This window comes from Capsicum annuum, chromosome 1 (assembly GCF_002878395.1).
Source record: "Capsicum annuum cultivar UCD-10X-F1 chromosome 1, UCD10Xv1.1, whole genome shotgun sequence".
In the NCBI taxonomy this organism is placed as follows: Eukaryota; Viridiplantae; Streptophyta; class Magnoliopsida; order Solanales; family Solanaceae; genus Capsicum; species Capsicum annuum.
The window spans coordinates 187,667,268-187,679,308 of NC_061111.1; positions in this window are offsets into that span (position 1 = coordinate 187,667,268).

Consider the following 12,041-nt stretch of genomic DNA (forward strand, 5'->3'; position numbering starts at 1 on the left):
GCTTCAGTTTTACTATTCTTCCAAAAGTAAAGATTTAAGAAACTAAGTGTAGTGATTCCCCAGCTTATCAGATTTTGTTGTACTCATGTCTTAAGATACTACAACTTTCAGTTGATTTTAGTCTCTTGGTAAGTCTACTTGCACTTAGCATGCTTGTTTTAAGATTACATATATATATTCAATTTTACTTATTGCATTACCCCCACTTACTCAGTACACTCCAAATTACTGATCCAAATATATGTCTATCTGATACATTGTCTCATAATGAGGTACCAGTGTAGCCTAAACATCATAATCAGACAGTTGCATCTTCCATCTAGTAGGTGATGAGTTCTTCTATTTTCGAGACTCCAGTCAGTTGTAGTTTATGTACTTTATTTTGATTATTCATGTGTATTGATTAGTGGTATTTGGAGACATGTCCCAACTATCTATAGTCAGTATAGTAGAGGCTTCATAGATAGTCAGTCAAAGTAATAAAATATAAATTCCAATTCTCTTCATTTTTATTAGTATAATATTTATTCAGATTATTCCATGAATTATGTTTTCGCATACCAAATTTAGCTATTTTATGTATTCCAAATCAGTTGCTCAAGTAATATGCCAGTTCATGGGTTAGCTTGGGATCACTTGTGTAACTAAGCTCCATGTTACAACTAGGGGGTAGTCTCGAGTCATGACAAATGGGTCGAAGGAACCCATTGATGAATAACCCACATACCTTAATTGCGTGAGTACTTAAAGAAGACTCTTGGAATTGGGACGTTGATGGTTCAATCCTTGGAAAGATGCTTGAATTTATGTTCTTGGGAATGGGGATGATTTTTACATGTTAACTGATGGGGAATGGGAAAAAATGCCCCTCTTGGGGTTTTTAAATCGTGAATTGAGTGTTTGGTGAGAGAAAAAAGGACTAAATACCCCCTTAAACATTTAATGAGGCTGCAGGAAAAATACAGCCTCCGTGGCATGGAGGCTGTAGAAGAGACTAGCCACCGTGAGACAGTGTGTAACGCAATAGGCTAAACTCAATGACATGTCGTGTATCACTGAGGTCCAACCTCCGTGACACACCCAAATCGCGGAGACATTCTGACTTCGTGGTACAAAAACACCCTGAACTCCTTTTAAAATTTCAAAACTCTTCCAGATGAACCTTTTAGCATCCCCAAACATATTTCAACTCAAAAATCAACGTTTTGGACTCAGGAAGGCCAAAAATAAAATGTTCTCATTCTTGGGGTTTTAAAATGGCTAAGTCCTGGTACTTAGTGTAAAAATTAATGCCTTAGACCCCTTTAAATATGCAACTAATAGCTGGAAGTTGACTAGGATCATACGGGGTATTACATTTATTCCTTGGGAAAGTTTTCTATTCTTATATTTATAATTTTCCCCTCTATTTCATCTTCGAACCAATTTCAAATTCTTGATTTCAAAATGGGTTTTGGGAATTTTTTCTGGTAAAGTTTGAAAATGATTTTTCTTTAATTTGAACCACAATTTAAACTCATTTTTTCATGGGATTATAGCTTTAGACTCCTATGAGTATGGGGAACATATTTCTAAAATAAAATTATGATTTTACTTTTTTATTTTTAAACTCATTTTTGGGGTCCGTTTATAAATTTGTCTTGAATATAGAAATATGGATCTCGTTTTACTCCTACCGATGTGTAGATTACTATTTTGATAGAATAATGACATTTCATTATTGTATAGCAAAAATAAATGATTTGTGGATGATTTAAGGATTTGTGGTTCAGCATTAAGGTAAGCTTTTGTTTACTTTTCTTCATGAGATGGTGTATTATATATATTGCAAGTTAGATAGGGATGTTAGGATGTAATAATGGGTAGAATATCGTGACTTATCCTAGTTTATGAGTTTGAGGATTAGAAGAGTAATCGACCCTTAATGTGATATACTTATTACGTTTCTAGAATCTTATTACCCTAGGTTGCTAATATGTTTAGACGTAGTTGAGGCTAATAACCCTTTAGTATGAGGTTTACTATGATACTCGGTGGATTGCATTGGTTTTTCTAATTATGATGTTATGGTTATGTCGGATATATATTATTGAGCCCAAGGGTGTGATTATAATATTGACTGGATTTTGGGGAGTGATTTATTCTAGTAAAGGATGTGGCCATAGTTTATAGACATTTTGATACTTACGATCGTATTGTTTGGATACTGGTGATAGCATGCATAGATTTAATATATTCATGCGCACTAAAGTAGTAAATGGTACCATTCCAACTAAATTATGGTTTTACTATTGTTTTTCCTAAAAAGAGATCTATTCTCACTTTTCACTTTTAAACGGATTTTCTTCATAACGGAAATCGTACCATATTAATGAATAACTTATGAGGCATGAGATTAAAAATGATATTTTAGAGATTTGATCGAGGTAGATTGCGATTGACGATTTTACTACTACTATTTTCCTTAATCGTGAGAGATTCTGGCCCTTTCTATACTTTTGTGATGATTTAGTCTCAGAATTTTCCTCAAGCAAAGGATTTATGGTCTTACACTCTTTTAGCCACGGTTCCAACCCATGCATTTATATATATATATGGTACTTGACGGAGTAGATTGATGATGATGATGATGGTTATTAAATTTCTGGATTGAGACCAGGTCAGTTTATACGGGTACTCTCGAACCCTCTAGAGTCCCCTACATCTGTGAGCCATCATTCTGAAGAAGAGAGGTAGCAGTAGGTCCTTCCTTTGCTAGTCGTCGAGCTGGAGGAGATGTATACACTAGGTTACTTTATGGTACTTGGATCGATTATGGTACTGTGAATTCTCTTTGTATTCATCCTTGCATGCGCATTGCCTATCACCAGTATGCACCTATATCTATTAGCCTTATGGGTATGGAATAGGTATATGTGATAAGTATTGCTTGTGGGGTGTTGTATGTTGATTGGACCTTTAGAGTTATGGCGCCCAATTTAGGTATTATTTGCCTGGGCTAGGCAGTTACTTTATAATGTTATTATTATTATGGTTAGTTTGTGGCAGGTTGATTATTAGACTCGTATTGAATTTGAGGTATGATTCTGATTTCCTTATCTTATGGTTATTTTACTACACATGATTATCCCATGGTAAGGCATTATAATTTTTGACCTTGATTACGTTAGCACTAGTTCCTACTATGATTAGGAGGCTTGAGATGCTAGTATGACCATTTTAGGTTGTAACTTGGAGTTAGCCTTGTTTATATATATATATATATATATATATATATATATATATATATATGTATCCATCTATAGTAGTTATGGTACTACCATATATCACCCCCTTCTTTCGTTTATTCATGTTGTATATCTATTCTTTAGCGTTGTATACATATATATGTGTGTGTATATATATATATATATTCTTCTATTTTTTTATTCATATATTGGCTAGTGATAGACGGTATAGAGCTTAGGTTCCGGAGTATAGCTAGAGTAGGATAGTTTATCGTTATTACCTCCTTAGCTTTACTATGTTAGTTTTTTAGATATTTGGGTGTAGTTTATATTCATGCTTTCATGTTATTTATATGTGCATTATCTTTGGATCTCAGTCAGCAGTTGCTCACTAGGTTCCACATGTTTGGTCTTCATACTACACTTATGCAGTCTGCAGATCATAGTACGGGTCACACTTTTGTTATGTGTGTCTTGCAGAGCAGCTATGGTTTGGAGATGCAGAGTGATTTCCTGGCGTTCGGAGTATTACTATTCTCCCTGCTATGTACTAGATGAATCTATATATTGTATTCAGAGCTAGGTTGTATCAGTATATATTTATTTAGTACTTCATTTTGTAATATTAGTACATTAGAAGATCTCGTATTGATTCCACCAGGTTTTGGCACTATCTTGTATATTTTAGCCTTTTTACTATATTTATTCTGCATTTTTCCTTTATTTCTCTTGGTAGTTCATTACTAATAGTTCCAGACTACGAGTTGGCTTACCTTTTGATTGGTTAACATAGGTGTCATCATGACCTGAGAAATTGGGTGGCAAAACTACCATTCGAGTATTGAGATGGCACCATTTGAGGCACTATATAGTAGGCGTTGTTGATCTCCTATTGAATCGTTTGAGAGGCTAGACCTCGCGGTATTGACTTGCTTCACGATTCATTGGATAGAGTCAGGATGATTTAGTATAGGCCGAGGGCAACTCAGAGTAGGCAGAAGGCTTATAAAAATCTTATAGTTTATTCCTTAAGGCTTAGAGTTGAAGACCGGGTATTCCTTTGATTATCGCCCATGAAGGGTGTGATAAGGTCGAGAGGAAAGGCAAGATTATCCCCAGATATATTGGACTTTTTGAGATCCTTTGCACAGTTGGAGACGTGGCTTATGAGTTAGCCTTTCCCCCTAGACTTTTCCATTATTCATCCAGTTTTCTATGATTTTATGTTGTGGCATTACATTCCGTAGGAGTCACATGTGCTTTGGTGGGACTCAGTTTAGTTGGATAAGAGGTTGACTTACATGGAGGAGCCGGTGTTCATATTAGCCAGGGATGCAAGGTAGTTACGCTCTAGGGAGATTCCTATTGTTAAAGTTTAGTGAAGACATTTTGCCTAGAGAGGAGTTTACTAGGGAGATAGAAAGCGAGATGCAATCCTAGATTCTGCACTTATTTGAGCCTTCAGGTACATCGTATCCCGTTAATTCCGCTGAAGAAAGTTCTTTTAGTAGTGGATATTGTTAGCCTCCAAAGTTTACATTTTAATAATGACAAACTAATGAATAAATCTTTGCAGGATATTGAAAGACAACTAATGATGGAAGGATAGAGGAAGCCATCTCCAGAAATGAAAGGACATCGAATCATGATCCACGGTATCCAAGTGAATCAATCAAGTGAGAACAAATGGAAGGAGAATCTCAACTCGGAGAATCGCAGCAAATCAAATCAATCACGAGAATCCCAGTGCCGAGAATCGCAGCAAATCAAATCAATCATAACAAAGTAAAAGAAAGAAAACATCTCAAGCAAACTTGGAAAAGCATTAATTACTACAAGAACAAACAGAATAAAAGATCATAGACATCTACTATGGACGTGAGTAAGAGTCCTATATGGACATACATGAGTAAGAGTCCATTATTCATCCAGTTTTCTATGATTTTATGTTGTGGCATTACATTCCGTAGGAGTTACATGTGCTTTGGTGGGACTCAGTTTAATTGGATAAGAGGTTGACTTACATGGAGGAGCCGGTGTTCATATTAGCCAGGGATGCAAGGTAGTTACGCTCTAGGGAGATTCCTGTTGTTAAAGTTTAGTGAAGACATTTTGCCTAGAGAGGAGTCTACTAGGGAGATAGAAAGCGAGATGCAATCCTAGATTCTGCACTTATTTGAGCCTTCAGGTACATCGTATCCCATTACTTCCGCTGAAGAAAGTTCTTTTAGTAGTGGATATTGTTAGCCTCCAAAGTTTACATTTTAATAATGACAAACTAATGAATAAATCTTTGCAGGATATTGAAAGACAACTAATGATGGAAGGATAGAGGAAGCCATCTCCAGAAATGAAAGGACATCGAATCATGATCCACGGTATCCAAGTGAATCAATCAAGTGAGAACAAATGGAAGGAGAATCTCAACTCGGAGAATCGCAGCAAATCAAATCAATCACGAGAATCCCAGTGCCGAGAATCGCAGCAAATCAGATCAATCATAACAAAGTAAAAGAAAGAAAACATCTCAAGCAAACTTGGAAAAGCATTAATTACTACAAGAACAAACAGAATAAAAGATCATAGACATCTGCTATGGACGTGAGTAAGAGTCCTATATGGACATATCTGATATAGACATATCACACGGCTACATTCCTCAATCAAGGAATCAATTCAAATCCTTGATTGAGAAGAAATCTCTTAGGTTTCCTTATGGAGAGTAGCAACCGAAAACTATAAAAGAAGAAGACTGAAGATAGACACGGGCTATGCAACTTCAAAGAAAACATCAAAGTATCTGAATCTTAGTCTCACAGGGCTTTGTAACTTTTAGTTTATGATTGTTATACAATAAGTAGTATCGAGTCACAAGATATGAAGAGCAAAATAAGTCTTCAGAACTTGTTTCTCATCATTGTACTCGAGCCCGACATTGAAAGATCTAAACAAAATTCGAAACCCAAGGGGGCTGGAAGTAGGCACCATATTGGTGTTCCGAACCAGGATAAATCTATGTGTCCTTACTTTATGTTCAATTATTTACTTGCTTAATTGTTTCAAATCTAATTTGTTTTGTGTAGTGTAATAATCTGCAGGCGAGTCGACTGTGAAGAGTCAGTAGTCGATTCACAGAAAATTTTTAATTCACCCCCCCCCCCCCCTTGAATTTCAATTGGCATCAAAGCAGGTCTCACCAATAGCATTGCTTAACCACAAGTGACCAAAGATCACATGGAAAATTATAAAATTCCTGGTGCTCTTCTGCAAGATGGTCACTCCTCCACAAGACCACTATACTTTAACAAACAACATTACTCTTACTAGAAGAATAGGTTCAGAATCTTTATCCAATTAAATAACTTTCAAGCCTGGGTTGTCATCAAGAAGGGTCCAAAGTCAATTCTAGGATTCAAGGAGAAGCCAAAGGACAAAGATAAAGAATCTAGCGGTACTGACATAGAAGACCTTGAAAGTTTTGAGTCATAAAAGAACAACAAGAGGTAATCCAAACTAATGCACGTGATATAAATTTTCTTCTTTGTGCAGTTAGTGGACAATAATACGACAAGATATCAACTTGCGAAACTATAAAAGAAATGTGGGACAAACTGGAGGTAACATATGAAGGAACCACCACAGTCAAAAATTGTTGCCCTGGTCAATGAATATGAGCTGTTCAAAATGGAAGACAATGAGGATACTGAAACAACGTTTGCCAGATTTAGTAAGATCATATGCGAACTAAAATCACTAGGGATGATCTATCCACATATCCTGCAAATCCAAAAGCTGGTTTGAAGTCTTCTAAAGATTTGGGAAACCAAGGTTCCCATTCTGGAAGATGAAGATCTACACAATATGACATATGACGAACTACGAGGTAACCATATTGCATATAAGAAAAATTATATCAACAGGTACCAGAAGAAGGAAAAGAAGAAACCAGTAGCCTTCAATGTTGCTCCAACTGAAGAAGAGGACACTCTGGAAGATGCCAATAGTGAAGGGATGGCCCTCATAAATCATGGAGTAAGGTAGATCATGAAATAGAGATAGCAAAGATCCCAAAGAGCCAAAAATAATGACTCCACCAGAAATGATGAATGTTGTTATTACTATGGAAATCCTAGTCATTTCAAACAAAATTGTCCAGAGTTAAGAGGAAGACTATCTAGAAAGAATCAAAACTTTGGAGCCTAGAGCGATAAAGATGAAACTAAAAAGAAGTAGAGGCTATAAGAAGAGAATATAGGTTATTGATAGCGGATGTTCCAAACATATGACCCAAAATCAATGCAGATTCAATGTTATTACAGTCAGCTCAGTAAAAATCAGCTCATTATGTGAATTCACTAAAGTATATCTACTAGATGGTCTTAAACACAATCTGCTCAACGTTAGTCAACTGTGTAATGCTAGATTTGAAGTCCTTTTCAAAGTCAAAAATTGTTCAATCAAACACATTAAAAGAGATATCTCACTCATTAGTGAACGCATTGATAACGTATGTCTTAAATTGTCCTGGATTTGCTACCTTGACCTGCCTCACTATGTAAACCAATGATGCTTAGTTGTGGCATAGAAAGCTTGGGCATTCTAGTATGCATATCATTGAGAAGTTTTCCAGACTCGAATTGGTGAAAGGTCTGCTAAAACTCAAGTTTGAAAAGGATGATATATGTTATTTTTTCCAATTGGGTAAACAAACCCAGACATCATTCAAAGTCAAGGACATTGTCTCTACGACCAAACCTCTTCAAAAAATCCACATGGATTTGTTTGGCCCCACAAAGACTACAACCATTGGTAGAAAGAGATATGTTTTTGTATTAGTTGATGATTACTCATGATTTACTTGTGTGATGTTTCTTTCTCATAAACATGAGGCTTTCACAAATTTTGAGATTTTTTGTTGAAAGGTACAGAGAGAAGCCGAACACCTTATCAAGTGATCATGGTGGAGAATTTGAAAATAAGGCGTTTGAGGAGTAATGTGCTTAGAATGGATACTCTCAAAACTTTTCTTCACCTCGATCTCCTGAGTAGAATGGTGTAGTGGAGCAAAAGAGTCGATCCCTCCAGGAGACTTCTAGGACCATTCTATTAGAACATAATCTCTCAAATTACTTTTGGGAAGAAGCAGTTAGCATAGCATGTCACATCATCAACAGGTGCCTGATCAGACCTATTCTAAAGAAAATTCTTTATAAACTCTAGAGAGGTAAGAAGCCCAATATTAGATACTTCCACATTTTTGGATGCAAAAGTTTTATTCACAACAACAGTAAGAATAACTTGGGAAAATTCAATACACAGAGTGAGTGACGAAGGTATTTTCCTTGGATACTCCCTCACTAGTTGTGCTTACAGGGCCTTTAATAAAAAAAAACCTTGTGTGGTGAGGAATCTATGCATATTGTATTTGATGAATCTGATCACCTCCCTACGAGTTTAAGTAATGATGACGAACAAGTGAGTAATCTACAATCTGGAGAAAATTACAACACAACCTCTAAGCCATCATAAGACAAGTCTAGTACACCCCCTCCAGAGTCTACTCACACAGCAGAAATAGTAAAATAAAGTATTTTCAAAGAATGGAAGCACTATGCCAGCTATCCAAATAAACTCATCATTGGAAATTCAGGAGATAAAGTACAAATCTGAGCATCATAGAGGAGACAAGTATCTGCTTCCCTTATATCTCAAATTAAACCAAAGAAAATTAATGAAGCTCTCAAAGATGAATCATAGGTTGAAGATATGAAAGAATAACTGGACCAGTTTGAATGAAATCAAGTTTAGACCTTGGTTGAAAGACTAAGGAACTGTTCGATAATTAGAACTATATGGGTTTACAGAAAAAAATTGAACAAAAAAAGTAAGGTTATAAGAAATAAAGTCAGACTCGTAGGTCAACACTACTTCCAACAAGAAGGTATTGATTATGATTGTACCTTTGCCCCAGTAGCAAGGTTAGAGTTAATTCGAATCCTGTTAGCTTTTGTTGCTTTCAAATATTTTAAGCTATATAAAATGGATGTTAATAGCACCTTCTTAAATGGTTTTATTCATGAAAATTTTTTTTTAAAACAACCTCCAGGGTTTGAAAATCCGGCATATCCAAATCATGTTTTCAAATTATCAAAAGCACTCTATGGGTTCAAACAAGCTCTAAAGGCTTGGTATGAGAGATTGATTACTTTCTTACTAAATAACAATTTTCAAAGGTGTAAAATTGATACAACTTTGTTCATACAAAAGCCTAATTCAAATCTTTTTATTGTGCAAATTTGTGTTGATGATATTATTTTTGTTAGTTCTAATATCTCTGTGTGATAGTTTTGCTAACTTGATGAAAGGAGAATTCAAAATGAGTCTTATGGGAGAGATCACATTCTTATTGGAATTACAAAGCAAACAAACTCTTAAAGGCACCTTTATCAGTCAAGCCAAGTACACTACGAAACTCATCAAAAAATTTGGTATGGAAAAAGGAAAAGCGTACGAAACTCCAATGAGTCCATCCATAAGCCTTGATTTAGATTAACGGGATTAGGAGCTGGAAAATGGAGAAAAATATTGAGGTGCTTGCTTAACTTAATTAAGCTAGTAGGTGAGTCACCTACTTAAGCTATTTGGACCAAATTAATGGACCCATGGCTATGGACTAGATTTGGGCCTATACTAATGTACTCATTTGCGCCCAAATTGAATAAAAGAGGAAAAAAATGGATAAATGGCCCAACACACAAATCTGCCAAAAACCTAAGTTAATTGAGCCCAAAATAAGAATTTAAGTAAGTAGGTGCATCACCTACTTTGAAAATTTGAGCAGCTTGAACCCTTAAGTAGGTACATCACCTACTTGGACTAATTTGACCAATTTTAAGGTCCAAAATACAACTAAGGAGGTGGACAAAATAGGGTGTTTATAAGGCCAAGTTGCTGGTCATTTTACTTCATTTCTAAGTCACAAAAAAGAGTATATTTCACAAAATCTCTCTACTCTCTCTAAAACAACAAGGAGCATCCCTAAAATTCCTTCTAGGGTTCTTGAAGAAACCCTCACCTTTGTAGCCTAAGGTAAGTGAAAACACTTTAGTTTTTGTTTAATTATCTCATGAAAGATTAGGAAAATATGTTATAAGTGCTTAATTATAAATATATGGCAGATTATATAACAAGCAATCTTCTCAATTTTCTTTGATATTAAGGAACTTCTCTTTTCTTATTTGGTTTAAAGTGTGAAGGAAAGTTTAGGTTCTTTAAGAGTTCAAATTAAAAGAATAAGTTGCAGAATTGAGGTAAGGTGACTTCTCCATTTTGTTCTCCTTGTATGTGAATTTGAAAGATAATTATGGATGTGTTGTTATTAAGAACTCAAGAGATGATGACTTCAATAATGGATTACTACAATAAAAGGGATTTGGGACTATTTTGTGAACTATTTTGTATGTATATGTTCTAGGCTGCCAGGATGATATTGGAGAAAGGTATGACTAGTTTGAACTGAAATATAAAAGAAAGGTGTGGTGGTACACCACCGAGCTAATTATTACATTTGTTTACTGCCCAATCTATTTTTCGTGTTGTTTGGAGGTTGTAATAAAGCTGAGGTGGTTTCGGTGATCTTATAAGAACATGTATGGTATGTGGGTGTAATTGGAGGAGAAAAGGGTTAAAATAACACCCTTGATTGATAGATTACGTATTTACTGCCCGATTACTATTTTGGCAAAGTTAAGTAGCCCAAATGCGTTGATTAGTTGCTAATACTAGTTTACTATATATTCTATTCTAGATAAGTAATCTAAAAGGCAGGAAGTCAAGTTGGGTTAGTTTTGGAGTTATATAACCAAGTATGTATGGCATACTCTATTTTGTACTCTTTGGCATGAAATTGGACATTTGTAGCCAATGACCTTGTTCCCATTCTCTAGTGCGTTAAAACACCTCAATACATTCTGATTATTAAACCTTCGCTAGAAAATTTCAGAAGTTCTCCGTTTATTCCAAATAAGACCCATGTGTTATTTTTAGCTCCTAAACACTTCATTTGTGTGCCAACAGCTCCCTACCTCATTGTTGTTGCATTAAGTGTCCATTCATATGTCTCTTATTAGTAGATTATTGGTTCAAGATACCATAATGTTATGACCACCAAAGTAACAATCTCAAAGGCTAAATAAACTAAGTAACGTAAATCTATAAAACAAGTGGCAGCTCAAGGGAATAAGCCTAGCATAGTCCGATCTCGATACCTTTATATGGGTGACAACTCAAGGGCATAATCCTAGCAAGGGTCGATCCCAATCTTTATATGTAGGTGGCATCTCAGGGGCGTAAGCCTAGCATGGGATGATCCTAATTTATCTATTTACCACTGGTCAGTTGGTCATTTTCATTACATATGGCCTACAAAGATTATGAAGTAAGAAAGATAAAAAAAAAATAAAAAGAAACGTAATTTATGTAGTCCCACAAGTATATATAAAGGTGGTCTACTAGTTCTACTTATACACTTGTGTCTGATTTCTATTGAGCTCTTGTATCATGTGTTGTTACCTTCATCCTTACATATTCAGTACATATTTTCGTACTGACGTCCCTCGTGGGGGACCTGTATTTCGTGCTGCAGGCATAGGTACTTCAGCTCACTAGTAGGAGCACAGGCTATTCAGTGACTATTGGTGAGCTCCAGGTTGATTCAGGGCTCTCCGAGTCTGTTCCATATATTTTGGTATTATGCAGTAAGTCAAGAGTAGGGCGGGGGTTTGTCCCGACCCTAACTAAGTCTATGTATCTTTT